Source organism: Chiloscyllium plagiosum, chromosome 11 (assembly GCF_004010195.1).
Source record: "Chiloscyllium plagiosum isolate BGI_BamShark_2017 chromosome 11, ASM401019v2, whole genome shotgun sequence".
Classification (NCBI taxonomy): Eukaryota; Metazoa; Chordata; class Chondrichthyes; order Orectolobiformes; family Hemiscylliidae; genus Chiloscyllium; species Chiloscyllium plagiosum.
The window spans coordinates 72086944-72102485 of record NC_057720.1 but is presented as its reverse complement, the minus strand read 5'-3'; the positions used below and the strand labels follow the sequence as shown (position 1 = coordinate 72102485).

Here is a 15542-nt window from a genome sequence, read left to right as displayed (position 1 = left end):
TTAGAATAGAGTCTTCTGATCTGGTCAGTGTTCAGGGACAAGGAAGTGTATTGTAAAGGAGGCAAGTAAGGGAATCCAAAAAGCAAGATACTCAACATCTGCAATTGCCTAGGTTTGAGGTTCATTCATTCAGTTTGTTTGGATGAGAGTAGGGGTCGCAGAGTGGATAAGTTAACTGACCGTGGTTCTTGGGTGCAGGAGTCAGGGGAGCAAAAAAAGGAATGTAGCAGTGCTAAGGAGAGAATAATCAGAGACTGGAATGATTCTCTGTAGCAAAAAGTATGAGTTGAGGTGCCGTTGTTACCTATCTGATGCCAGGGTTCAGGACATCTGCTTATAGCTAAAGATGTAATGGGGAGGGAGAGGCCATTCATTGTGGTGCATGTGGTACCAATGATAGACGCAGAATAACAAAGGAGGCTTTGCATGGTCAGTAAGAGGAGCTAGGCACCAAATCAATAAGTAGAATCTCAAAAGGTCATAATCTCTGGATTATTACCAGGGCCACATACAAATTGGCATAAGGAAAGTCAGATTAGAGAAATGAATGTGTGCTTTATTCCAGGTTATGGGGCAGTTGGGAGAGTGTTGTACAAGCTCCCTAACAACAGCCACATGGTGTGTAGAGCATAAACGAAGAAATACTGGGAGCTTTTCAGAACAACATAGCAATAATCAGGGGAGATTTTAATTGACAGTGAGTCTGGAAAAAAAATTTAGGCAAAGGCAGCCTGGATGAGGTGATCATAGACTGTTTTCAGGATAGTTTCTTAAAACAGCATTTCTTGGAGCTGACCTGATTCTCCAGACCTGGTATTGTTACGATAAGATAGGATTAATTAATAGTCTCATAGGGAGGATGTCTGTAGGTAGCAGGGACCATAAGTGATTTGAATTTTTATTTAATTTGAGTGAGAAATAAGTGGGTAAAAGGTATTTGTTTTTGTTAATTTCAATTATTGTAATTATGAGCACATAATTTCCTCCAACAACTTGCCAAATTAGGTTAAATGATAAGTCAATAGAAATGCAATGTCACACTTTGAGAAGGATCTCTCAGAATACATAGAAAAGGTATGTACCAACAAGAAAGAAAAATTTCAAAGTACAGTTCCACCAACCATGGTTAATCAGAAATTGCAATAGAGTCATAGAGATGTACAGCATGGAAACAGACCCTTCGGTCCAATCCGTCCATTCCGACCAGATATCCCAACCCAATCTAGTCCCACCTGTCAGCACCCGGCCCATATCCCTCCAAACCCTTCCTATTCATATACCCATCCAAATGCCTCTGAAATGTTGCAGTTGTACCAGCCTCCACCACTTCCTCTGACAGCTCATTACATATACGTGCCATGCTCTGTGAAAAAGTTGCCCCTTAGGTCTGTTTTATAACTTTCCCCTCTCACCCTAAATCTATGCAGTCTAGTTCTGAACTCACCAACCCCAGGGAAAAGACTTGCCTATTTACCCTATCCACGTCCCTCATAATTTTGTAAACCTCTATAAGGTCACCCCTCAGCCTCCAACACTCCAGGAAAAACAGCCCCAGCCTGTTCAGCATCTACCACTCTGCCCTCAATCATCTTCATTACTACTTCAAAAAAACTCAGTCAAACAAGTTTGTGAGGCATGATTTCCAATGCACAAAGCCATGTTGACTATCCCTAATCAGTCCTTGCTTTTCCAAATACATGTACATTGTGTCCCTCAGGATTCCCTCCAACAACTTGCTCACCACTGACGTCAGGCTCACTGGTCTATAGTTCCCGGGCTTGTCCTTACCACCCTTCTTGAACAGTGGCACCATGTTAGCCAACCTCCAGTCTTCCAACACCTCACCTGTGGGCCCAGCAATCACTTCTCTACACCCTCTTCCCACAGGGTTCAAGGGTACACCCGATCAGGTCCTGGGGATTTATCCACCTTTACTCATTTCAAGACATCCAGTACTTCCTCCTCTGTAATCTGGACATTTTGCAAGATGTCATCATCTATTTCTCTACAGTCTATAATCTTCCATATCCTTTTCCACAGTAAATATTGATAGAAAACACTCATTTAGTATCTCCCCCATTTTCTGCAGCTCCACACAAAGGCCGCCTTGCTGATCTTTGAGGGGCCCTATTCTCTCCCTAGTTACTATTTTGTCCTTAATATATTTGTAAAAACCCTTAGAATTAAGGAGGATCCAATTTGCCAAAGCTGTCTCATGTCCCTTTTCGCCCTCCTGATTTCCCTCTTAAGTATATTCCTTTATACTCTAAGGAGTATATTCACTCAATCTATCCTGTCTATACCTTACATATGCTTCCTTCTTTTTCTTAACCAAACCCTCAATTTCTTTAGTCATCCAGCATTCCTTATACCTACCAGCCTTCCCTTTCACCCTAACAGGAATATACTTTTTCTGGATTCTCGTTGTCTCATTTCTGAAGACTTCCCATTTTCCAGCCATCCCTTTACCTGCAAACATCTGCCCCCAATCAGCTTTTGAAAGTTCTTGCCTAATACCAACAAAATTGGCCTTTCTCCAATTTAGAACTTCAACTTTTAGATCTGGTCTATCCTTTTCCATCATTATTTTAAATCTGGTAATTTCCCTCTGACTATTAGGGGGTCTATAATACAATCCCAATAAGGTTATCATCCCTTTCTTATCAGTTCCACCCAAATAACATCCCTGGCTGCATTTCCAGGAATATCCTCCCTCAGCACAGCTGTAATACTATCCCTTATCAAAAAACGTCACTCCCTTTCCTTTCTTGCCTCCCTTTCTATCCTTCCTGTAGCATTTGTATCCTGGAACATTAAGCTACCAATCCTGCCCATCCCTGTGCCATGCTTCTGTAATTGCTATGTTATCCCAGTCCCATGTTCCTAACCATGCCCTGAGTTCATCTGCCTTCCCTGTTAGACCCCTTGCATTGAAATAAATGCAGTTAAATTTATTAATCCTACCTTGTCCCTGCCTGCTCTGACTGTTTGACTCACTTCTGTTCTCGACTGTACCAGTCTCAGATTGATCTCTTTCCTCACTATTTCCCTGGGTCTCACACCCCCACCTTACTAGTTTAAATCTTCCTGAGCAGCTCTAGCAAATCTCCCTGCCAGTACATTAGTCCCCTTCCAATTTAGGTGCAATCCGTCCTTCTTGTACAGGTCACTTCTACCCCAAAAGAGATTCCAATGATCTAAAAATGTGAATCCTTCTTCCATACACCAGCTCCTCAGCTGTGCATTCATCTGCTCTATTCTCCTATTCTTGTCCTCACTAGCTCATAGCACCGGGAGTAATCCAGATATTACTACTCTCAACGACCTCCTTTTTAAAATTCTGCCTAACTCCCTGTAATCTCCCTTTAGAATCTCAACCTTTTCCCTTCCTATGTTGTTGGTTCCAACGTGGACAATGACCTCCTGCTGGCCCCTCTCCCTGTGAGAACATTCTACACCCTCTCGGAGACATCCTTGATCCTGGCACCAGGGAAGCAACAACAAAGCATACAAGTTTGTCAAAACAGGTGACAGGTCAGAAGATTGACCAATATACTTTTAAAATCAAAGAATTCCTAAACGAAAAAGGGAAAAAGTGGAATACAACAGAAAGCTAGCCAGAAATATAAAAACAGACAAAAAAGTGTAAATATTTTTAAAAGAGAGAGTGTGTTAAAATTGACTCATGGTTCTATAGAAAGTGTGTCTGGAGAATTAATAATGGAAGTTAAGGAGATGGCAGATAAATTGTACTTGTGTTTTACATCAGTTTTCATTGTAGCGGATGCAAATAATATCCTACAAATAGCAATAGATCAGGAAGTGAAAGGAAGGATGGAACTCACGAACATCTCAATCGGAGATTGTTGGAACTGTGGGCTGATGTCATCACAGCATCTTAAAAGTAGTAAGAAATTAGATAGTTTATACATTGGTTCTAAAACTCCAATTATTTTGGGAAAGGTCCCCATTAGGTTGGAAGGTAGCTTATGTAGCTTCTTGCTTCAAATAAAAAGGAGGGAGATAGAGAGCAGAAACCTACAGGTCAGTTAGTTAACATCTATCTTGGGGAAAATGTTAGGAACTATTATAAAAGAACTGATATATGGGCAATTAGACCAGTTCAAGGCAACCTGGCACAGTCAATTTAGTTTTGTGAAGGGAAGTTATTTTTGACCAATCTATTAGCGGTTTTGAGGAACTATGACATGCAGTGGATAAAGGGGAACTGCTGGATGTACTGTACTTGAATTTTAAGGAGGCATTTGATAATGCATTACATACAAGGTTACTGCACAATAAATACTCATCGCAAATTACTGTCATAAATTCAACAATGTCTGCCAACAAGATTCAGGATATAGGCATAAGTAGATCTTTTTAATGTTGGCAAGATGTAACAAGTGATGTGTCCCAGGGATTAGTTCTTGAGACCTCAACAATTTTCAATTTGTGATTTGGATGAAGAACAAAAGGTTTGGTTGCCAGATTTTCTTATGACATAAAGATAAGCAGCAAAATAAGTTGGGAAGTCTACATAAAAAGACTGCAAAATGTTATAGCTAGGTTAAGTGAATGTGTAAAAATCTGGCAATTGGACTATAATGTGGAAAAATGTGAAATTGTCCATTTTGTAGGAAGACTTTAAAAAAAGCATGCTTTTTATTCACTCAGGAGATATGAGCATTCTGTCTGTGTTAACATTTATTGTGTAAGCAGACCCACAAATGAACAGTTATAAATTTCCAATTCTCTCTGATGAAAAATTAGTATTCCTCCATGTTGAGTATCACTTGGAAGAAGTACTGAGTGTGGCAAGGGCACAGAGGTCATCTTTGTGTTGAACCTCAGGAGATGGGAGAGATATTAAAAGAATATTTTAATGTCAGTTTTTACTGTGGAGAAAGAAATAGAGACTAGAGAATTCAGGGAAATAAATATCATGTTTTGAAAACAGTTCACATTTCAGAAGAGGAAATGCTGGAACTCTTAGAAAATAAAGGTGGATAAATCTCCAGGACCTAATCAAGTATACCTCAGGACAATGTGGAAGGTAATTGCAGGGTCCCTAGTAGAAATATTTGTATCATCTATAACCAGGGGTACGGTGTTAGTGCTCAATACTATGCCTTCATTTGAGAAAGGCTGGAAGGAGAAGCCGGAGAACTATAGGCCTGTGAATCTGACATTGGTGGTGGATAAGTTGTTGGAGTTGATTCTGAAAGATAGGATTTACATGCATTTGGAGAGGCAAGGAGTGATTAGGGATAATCAGCATAGTTTTGCGTGAGAGAAATCATGTCTCACAAACTTGATTGAGTTTTGATGAAGTAACCAAAAAGATTGACAAGGGCAGAGCTGTTTACTCAGACTTCAGTAAAGCCTTTGATAATGTTCCACATGGTAGACTAATTGCTAAAATTAGATCACATGGGATTTAAGGTGAGCTTGTCAATTGAATACAAAAATGGCTTTACGTTAGGAGACAGAGGGTGGGACTAGAGCGTTGCTTTTTGGACCGAATACCTGCGACCAGCAGGGTTCCACAAGAATCAGTATCAGGTCCACTTTTGTTCATCATTTATATAAATGGTTTGGATGAGGAGATAGGAAGCATGGTTAATGATTTTGTGACTGACACCATAATGGTTTTGTGGGCATGAAGAAGGTTATGTAAGATTACAATGAGATTTGATCAATTGGGTCAATGGGCTGAGGAGTGGCAGATGGAATTTAATTTGGATAAATGGGAGGTATTGCATTTTGGTAAAACAAACAAGGGCAGGACTTATACAATTAATTTTCGGGCTCTCAGCCTAGAACAGAGACCTAGGGGTTCAGGTACATAATTCTTTTAAATTTGTGTCATATGTAGAGAGGGTGGTTAAGAAGGCGTTTAAAATCCTTGCCTTTAGAATTTTCAGTCTAGAAGTTGGGATGTCATGTTGAGGTTGTACAGGAAGTTGATGAGACCTCTTCTGGAGTACTGTGTCCCATTCTAGTTGCTCTGTTATGAGAAGAATATTATTAAATTGGGTAGGGTTCAGAAAAGATTTACCAAGATGTTGCTGGGAATGGAGGGTTTGAGTTATAACAGCAGCCTGGGACTTTTTTCACTGGAGTGTTGCAAGTTGAGGAGTCACCTTATCGAGGTTTATAAAATCACGAGGAGCATAGGTAAAATGAATACCAAAGATCTTTTCCCAAATGTGGGTGAGTTCAAAACTAGGGGGCATACTTTGAAAGTGAGAGGAAAAAGACTTAAAAAGGACATGATAGGCAACTTTCTTTTAAAACAACACAGTGGTTAGTCTGTTGAATGAACTGCCAGAGGAAGTGGTGGATGCATGTACAGTTATGTTTAAAAGATATTTGGATAGGTTCATGAATAGGAAACGTTTGGAGGGACATTGACCCAACTCAAGCAGGTGAGATTAGTTTGGGAGTATGATTGGCATGAATTAGTTGGACCAAAGGGTCTGTTTTCATGTTTTGAAAGACTATAATTCAAATATACGCTGGATTGGAGACTTCAATATCCACTCCTTTTCTGCTGACATTAATGTCCAGGACCCCATATTTTTCTGCCATGCTGAGAATTCTGAAAGCAGATGTCAGACTCACAATGAGTGTTAAGTGTTACTGAAAAAGTGAAGGAAACATAACAAGCAAATTGAGGAGGAATATTTGCTGTTTACAATTGGCTCTTTGCCTTGCTTGGTGAAATTTTGTAGATTCATCTTGCAGATTGTATACATTGCTACTACTCAGCATTGGTGGTGGAGAGAGTGAATGCAGTGGCAAACAAGTGGGCTGCTTTGTCCTGGATGGTGTTGAATTTCTTGAATGTTGATGGAGCTACACATATCCAGGTTAGTGGGGCGTATTCCACCACATTCCTAATAGTGGTTGGGTTTGGGGATTCAGTTGGTGTGTTGCTCACTATGATTTTTAGCTTCTAAACTGCTCTTGGAGCCAGAGTATTATATGTCTCACCTAGTTCAATTTCTGATAAAACCCTACTTTCAGCATCCTGAAGGGTTATGATTGGAATGGTGAGAGATTGCAGATATTTGAGATACTGAAGAATCTGATGTCTTCATGTATGAATTGCAAAAGACTAACGTGCAACAAGTAATTATGAAAGTTAATAGATAGTTATTATTTATTGTGAGGAGAATCTGGTACCAAAGTAAGACTATTTGCTTCACTTGTACTGTGCACTGGTGAGGTCATATGGAATAGTGTACAGTATCAGTCACGTTTGTGAAAGAGCAAATTAAAGCATTGGGAGTGATTCAAAGAAGGTTTACTAGATTAATTCTGCAATTGGCAGGTCATCTTATAGCAAAGGGCTAGACATGCTAGCTTTGTGTCTTGCTGGAATTTAGAAAGGCAAGAGGGGGATTTGATTGAAACACAAGATATTGAGGGATCTTGATAGGATGGATGTGTTAGATGTGGAGAAGAGATTTTTGACTTGTGGAAGAAGCTAAAATTAGAACATGGAACAGTACAGTATAGGCCCTTTGGCTCTCAATGTTGTGCCAGCCTTTTATCCTACTCTAAGAATCATACTAACCTACATACCCTTCATTGTACTATCTTCCACGTGTCAATCCAAGAATCGCTTAAGTGTCTGTAGTGTATCTGACTTTACTACAACTGCTAGCAGTGCATTCCATGCAACCACCACTGTGTAAAGAACCTATCTCCAATTATTTTAAAATTATGCCCCCTTGTGATAGATATTTCCACCCTGGGAAATGGTCTCTAGTTATCCATTCTATCTGTGCTTCTCAGCATCTTGTACACTATCAAGTTGCCTCTCGTCTTCTTTATTCCAATGAGAAAAGCCCCAACTCCCTCACCTTTCTTCATAAGAAATTCCCTCCAGACTAGGCAGCATACTGGTAAATCTCCACTGCACCTTCTCTAAAGCTTCCACATACTTCATATAATGAGGCAACTAGAACTGAACACAATATTCCAAATGTGGTCTAACCAGGGCTCTATAGAGTTGCAGCATAACCTCATGGTTCTTAAACTCAATCCCCTACTAATGAAAGCCAATACACCATATGCCTTCTTAGCAACCTTAAAAACATGGGTGGAAACTTGGAGGGATTTGTGGACATGGACTCTGTTCCTCCACGGTGCCAAGACTCCTGCCTTTAACCCTGTGTTCTGCATTCAAATTCAACCTTCCAAAAGGTGAAGGACTTCACACTTTTCCAGGTTGAACTTCATCTGCCATTTCTCAGTGCAATCCTGCATCCTGTCAATGTCCCATTGCTAAAACAGCCCTCCCACTAACCACAGCTCCATCAAGCTTTGTGTCATCAACAAATTTACTAACCCACCCTTCCACTTCCTCATCCAAGTCATTTATATATAAAAAAAAAAATCACAAAGATGAGAGGTCCCAGAACTGATCCCTGCAGGACACCACTGGTAAGTGAGCTCCAGGCTGAATTTAAAGGACTTCATTGATGATGACGATGACGACGACGATGATGACGACGGAGCCAGTGAAGATTCTGGGGGTTCAGACTCTATCACAAAGAAAAGAAAGCATAAAACTTATGATGACAGGCTGGAAGATGATGATTTTGACCTAATTGAGGAAAACTTGGGTGTCAAAGTCAACAGGAAAAAATTCCAACGTGTGAAAAAAGTATTTGATGATGAAGATAATGAAGAAGAAGATACTGCAAAGAAAGGGCATGAGAAAGAGGCTATCGCTGATGAACTTTTTCCAGAATTTGAAGGTGAAGAGGGAGAACAGGTTGAAGCACCGGTAATAGCCCCAGAGGAAGGAGGAGGAGGAGTCAGATATTGATGACTTCATTGTTGATGATGATGGACAACCAATCAAAAAACCAAAATGGAAGAGGAAGTTCCCAGGTTACACAGATGCTGCTCTTCAAGAAGCTCAGGAGATCTTTGGAGTAGATTTTGATTATGATGAGTTTGAAAAATACAATGAATATGATGAGGAACTTGAGGATGAATATGAGTTTGAAGATGAAGAATTGGGAGAAGGTGAAACAAGAGTTCGCCCAAAAAAACCCACCAAAAAATGTGTCAGCCGCCGTAGTATCTTTGAGATTTATGAGCCTAGTGAACTGGAGAGCAGTCACCTCACGGACCAGGACAATGAGATCAGAGTTACAGACATGCCAGAAAGATTCCAGCTTCGTGGCATTCCAGTTAAACCTGCCGAAGATGATGAACTAGAGGAAGAGGCTGACTGGATTTATAGAAATGGATTCTCAACGCCAACCATTTCTTTGCAGGAAAGCTCAGAGCACCTTGAACGAAGCCAGGGTGTCAGCAACTTCAGCCGCAAAGGCCCTGCCACAATCCAGAAGATAAAAGAAGCACTGAATTTTATGAGGAACCAGCATTTTGAGGTGCCTTTCATTGCATTCTACGGAAAGGAGTATGCAGAGCCAGAACTGAACATCAATGACTTGTGGAAGGTCTGGCAATGGGATGAAAAGTGGACACAGCTGAGAACTTGAAAGGAAAACCTTACGCGACTGTTCCAGAAAATGCAAGCGTACCAGTATGAGCAAATCTCTGCTGATCCAGACAAACCCCTGGCTGATGGAGTTAGGGCACTTGACACAGCAGACATTGAAAGATTGAAAGATGTACAGTCGACTGATGAGTTGTGAGATGTCTATAATCATTTCCTACTGTATTATGGTCGTGATATTCCAAAAATGCTCAATACTTTGCACCTATTCCACCCTTTGTCTTCTATGGGCCAGTCAATTCTGTAACCAGACATCCAGATTTCCCTGTATCCCATGCCTGGGCCTGCTTAATTTCTGAATAAGCCTACCATGGAGAATCTTCTCAAACACCTTGCTAAAATCCACGTATACCACATTCACTGCTTTACCTTCATTAATGTGTTTTGTCACATCCTCAAAAAAATTCAATAAAGTTTGTGAAGTATGACCTACCCCTCACAAACCCATTCTGACTGTCTCTAATCTAACAATGGTTTTCCAAGTAATCATAAATCTTGTCTCTTAGAACCCTCTAATATTTTGTCCACTACTAACGCAAGACTGACTGGTCTGAAATTCCCAGAATTATCCCTCTTCCCTTTCATTTGCCACCCTCCAGTGGACAGTGAGGATGCAAAGATCATTGCCAAAGGTGCAATCTCTTTCCTTGTTTCCTGTAGTAACCTATGGTATATCCAGTATGGCCTAGGTGATTTATCTATTCTTAAATGCTTTTCAAAGTTTTCAGCACATCCTCCTTCCTAATATCAACCTGTTCTAGCATTATCAGTTTGTTTCACACTGTCGTCAGAAACATCAAGGTCCCTGCCAGTAGTGAATACTGAAACAAAGTATTCATTAGGGACCTCCCCTATTTCCTCCACCTCCAGGTGCAAGTTCCTCCACTATCCCCGATCAGCCCGACCCTCATTCTGGCCATCCTCTTGTTCCTCACTTAAGTGTAGGACCCCTTAGATTTTCCTGAATCCTACCTGCTAAAGCTTTCTCATGTCCCCTTCTAGCTTGCCCAAGTCCATTCTTCAGTTCCTTCCTGGCTACCTTGTAACCCTCTAAATGCCTGTCTGATCTTTACCTCCTCAGTCTTAAGTAAACTTTCTTCTTCCTATTGACTAGATGTTCCACATCCCTTGTCAACCCAGGTTCTTTCAACCTATCATCCCTTCTTTACCTCCGTTAGTACAAACCTGTCCAGCACTGATTAGCAAGTGTTTCCTAAACAACCTCCATGTTTCTGTATGCATTTCCTGGAGAACACCTCAATTTAGGCGCCCATGTTCCTGCCTAATAGTATTGTAATTTCACCCCCCCAAATTAAATCCTTTCCTATACTATCTGCTCCTATGCCTCTCCATGAGGATAATAAAAGGTCAGAGTTGAGATCACTAATTACTGAAATGCTCTCTCACCGAGAGATCTGACACCTGGCATGGTTCGTTGCCAAGCACCAAATTCAATATGGCCTCCCCTCTAGTCAGCCTATCTACGTATTGCAACAGGAATCCTTCCTGGACATACCTGACAAAAGCTCCATCCAAACTATTTGAACTAAGGAAGTTCCAATCAATATTTGGAAAATTAAAGTCACCCAATCTGCTCCTCCCTGTCCCTGTTGCTATTGGGGGATCTATAGAAAACTCCCAATATAGTGACTGCTCCTTTTCTATCTGACTTACACCCAAATTGACTCTGTAGACAACCCCTTCTCAATGACCTCCCTTTCTGCAGCTGTGATACTATCCCTGATTGGCAATGCCACTCCTCCACCTTTTACCTCTCACCCCATTTCTTTTGAAACATCTAAACCCTGGAACATACAACAACCATTCCTGCCCCTGTGATATCCAAGACTCTAATGGCCACAACATCATAGTTCCAATATTGATCAGTGCTCCGAGTTCACCACCCTTATTCCTGATACTTCTTGCATTAAAGTAGACACACTTCAACTTATCACACTGACTGCACCTTTGCAGTATCGAGTGCCTATCCCTCCTCACAGACACTCTGCTCACTGCATCTGGCTGTTCACTACCTACACTTTCCCAAACCCCCTGCCAATCTAGTTTAAACCCTCCTGAAGAGCTCTAGCAAACCTCCCACCCAGCATATTGGTGCCTCTCCAGTTCAAATGCAACCCATCCTTCTTGTACAGGTCCCACTTTCCCCAGGAGGTATCCCAATGATCCACATATCTGAAGCCTTCCTACACCAACCCTGCAGCCACGTGTTAATCTGCACTCACTCTCTACTCGCAGCCTCATGAGCACATGGAGAAAGCGAGGACTGCAGATGTTGGAGATCAGAGTCGAGAATGTGGTGCTAGAAAAGCACAGCAGGCCAGGCAACATCCAAGGAGCTGGACAGTAGTCATCCAAAACATCTGTTCTCCTGCTCCTCTGTCCTGCCTGGCCTGCTGTGCTTTTCCAGCACCACATGCTCGACTCACTAGCGTGTGGCACTGGTAGCAATCTGGAGAGATTATTACTCTGATCAACCTGCCTTCTAGCTTCCAACCTAACTCCCTATGTTCTCTTTTCAGGTCCTCCTCCCTTTCCCTACCTATGTCATTGGTATCAATATGTACCACAACTTCTGGCTGCTCTGCCCCAGCTCAAGAATCCTGTAGATTTGATCAGAGACACCACTGACCCTGGCACCCAGGCGGCAACATACCATCCGGGAGTCTTGCTTGTGACTGCAGAATCTCCTGTCTGCTCCTCTCACGATTGAATTTCTATTGCTATCACTCTCCTATTCTCACCCGTTCCCTTCTGAGCCACACCTCCGCATAACAAAAAAAAGTGGTATACTTATTAAGAGGGAATGGCCACAGGGGGTCCCTGCACTCTGCCTATTCCCTTTCCCTCTCCTGACAGTCACCCAGCTTCCTTTATCCTGTAAGACAAGTGTCACTACCTCCCTATAACTCCTCTCTATCATTCCCCTAGCCTCCCGAATGATCCAAAGTTCATCCAGCTCCCTAATGCTGTTTGAGAGGAACTGGAGTCGGGTGCCCACCTTGCAGGTGGAGTCAGCAGGGACAACAGTGGTGACCCTTACCTCCCACATCCTGCAAGAAGAGCATGCAACTGCCCTAGCCTCCATTCCAAGTTGCCAAGGGAGATTGATTAAAAAATTGAAAAAAAAAGCTCAATCTTACCAACTCTGCTCACACAGTCTTTTTCTTTGGTTTGAAGAGGATGACTGGTGGGAGACACTACACGTGTAGTGTCTCATATTTGGGCTGTGGCTAAACCTATCAGGCCACATGCCCAGCAATCCCCAGGGGGTCACTGTTTAAAAATAAGAGGTCATCCATTATTTGGCAGTAACTACACACTGATCCAACTGTTGCAATTCCTCTATGTCTCCCTGTTTAGAGAGAGCAAGAACAGGACCATGCATATGCAGTTGATGGTACCATTGGGAATCTAACTATTACCTGTAAAGCCATATGCCCTCTCTTCCTGTTTCTTCATGCTGAAGCAGAAAACAACAAGCTTGGAATTCCAGGGACAAATGGTTTCCAGCACCTCCCAGAGGCATCGCTGAATGGTGTACCAGGAAACATTACCTGGACCCAGGATACAAGAAGTTCAATGCAACTATAATCTTTACAGTCACCAATCGTATCATTCTTACTTGAATATGATATCTAGATCATATTGAATGATGCTGGAACCGCCCTATTGCCTGAGGCATTGTTCCTGAGTTAGGCATGGAAAGTGCTCCAGAACTTCCACAATAAGCAGGGTCTTCCATGAGTGTTTTCTTTCTTCCGCCATACCCCTTTCTGCAGTCTTTGTTTTCTTTTCTGGTCCTGTTGCAGACTCAAAGGCATTGCAATCACATTTAGAGGAGTTTTACAAGAATGTTGTCTGGTATGGAGGGAAGGTCTTATGAGACAAGGCTGAGGGACATGAGGCTGTTTTTGTTAGAGAGAAGAAGGTAGAGAGGTGACTTTATTGAGACATACAAGATAAGAGGGTTAGATAGATTGGACAGTGACTTTTTCCTCAGATGGTGATGGCTATCACAAGGGGACATAACTTTAAATTGAGGGGTGATAGATATAGGATAGATGTCAGAGGTAGTTTCTTTACTCAGTAATAGGAGCATGGAATGCACTGCCTACAACAATAGTAGGCTTGCCAACTTTAAGGGCATTTAAATGGTCACTGGATAGGAAAATGGACAAGAATGGAATAGTGTAGGTTAGATGGGCTTCAGATTTTTGCATTGACCTGTGGAACCATCGATGGTCAAAGGGCCTGAACTGCACTGTAATGTTCTATTTGAGATCTCACCTGTTGCCTCTCTTACTGTATGCAATCATTTCCAAATATAACCCACATTAACATTTTCTACACAGAAGTAAGTGCAAATCACCCACCTAGCATGGTTTGGTCAGGACCTTTATGCTACTGAATGTTTGTCCAGTTGTAGATGATTATCACAGATGTTCAATGAACATTTGCTGACCGAGTTGGGAAACAAACGTATCAGCTGAACATTTGGTATCATGAACGGACCAAATCTCAGGCTGTTGGCCTGAGTAGGCATGCCAGTATTGGCACTTTTCATAGCATCACATGGGCCATACTGAAAAGGGATGAGAGTGTAGCGGAGCCATTTGAGGCCTTGCCTGTTAATTGTACATTAATTTCAAGTTCAAGTAGAGGGCATTACCTGTGGGTTCACATACTACAAGGTAGGGGAACAGTTGCACAAAAACAGACCAATATGGTTATTTTCATGGGACACCGGTTCATAATTTGTATCTGTTATTAAAAATAATTATAAAATGTGTAAAGATTAGGTTTAATTTTTATCCTTTCAACTTAGAACATTTACAGCTTCTGTGGTGCTTTTCTGTGTGATCCTATCAAAGTTTCCTCCATCATCATTTCAAATCCCTACAGTGCAGATACAAGTCCTTCGGCCCAATAAGACCACACTGACCCTCTGAAGAGTAACCCACCCCTACCTTATGTTTACCTTGACAAATACACCTAGCCTACACATCCCTGAACACTATGGGCAATTTAATATGGCCAATTCATCTAACTTACACATCTTTGGAATGTGGGAGGAAACCAGAGGAAAACCAAACAGATACAGAGAATGTGCAGACGCCATACAGACAGTTTCCCAAGGCTGGAATCAAACCCAGGTCACTAGCTCTGTGAGGTAGCAGCGCTAACCATTGATCCACTGTGCCACCCCAATTATCTAGGCAAGACATAGCCTAATTATCTATATAGTATAATGAGAACTTTATGGTAATGATGATGCTAACCTGTAACCCCAATCTCAATAGTCAGTGTTATAGATTCTGAGAAGAAATGAACAGAATTGTACTAGAAAGTTCAAATCAATATTCTGTATATTAACACGTAAAACAAAATCACAACATCTACTGAGAATGAGACTTGTAAACAAGATAAAGGCAAAGGTTCAGCAAACTCAGGACATGAACAGTGTAGCTAGGTAGAGCAACATCATGAATGCAATGAAAATACCTAGTGTCCAGACCCCATGGTAAGGCAAGATCCACAGGGGCAGAACAATACAGGCTTGAGTCAATTGAAGCACTGTGACAGCAAACTAGCACAAATCAGTCTACTCACTAGTGATGCATCTGATTTCACACAAAAGACTGAGCAAAAAAAAAATTAGGCATTCTCTGTGCAGAGTAATTTCACTCCCCAAGTCATTAAATTTGCTAAAATCTGTTAGAATAAATGACATGATCAAGACAAATTAAAGCATTTCACCGGCTGTTTCAGTTTCTCTCCAGATCTGGTAACATCTGCTGATAATATTATTCCCATTTAGCAGAACATATGTCATGAGGAATTAAAAGGCTGTTAGTATCACCTGATACTAGTAATCACTTGCTGGTTTTATTTAATGAAGCTGTTAAATAGATCTAAAGGAAGCAATTAATACACATGTCTAAACAAATAAGAGGTCACATTCTCCCATTGCAATGGG

General features: G+C 41.4%; 1 protein-coding gene and 1 pseudogene across 1 annotated transcript in view; one reads left to right on the top strand and one right to left on the bottom strand.

Moving 5' to 3' along the window:
- The window catches only part of zbtb41 (zinc finger and BTB domain containing 41), a 50811-nt gene extending 35470 nt beyond the window's left edge, over positions 1 to 15341 (bottom strand). The window contains exon 1 of the mRNA XM_043699798.1: positions 15323 to 15341. The gene's annotated coding sequence lies outside the window, so the exon portion shown is untranslated. The remainder of the gene's footprint in view (positions 1 to 15322) is intronic.
- Positions 6183 to 9791, top strand: LOC122554075 (annotated as a pseudogene).
- Positions 15342 to 15542: the final 201 nt, after the last annotated feature.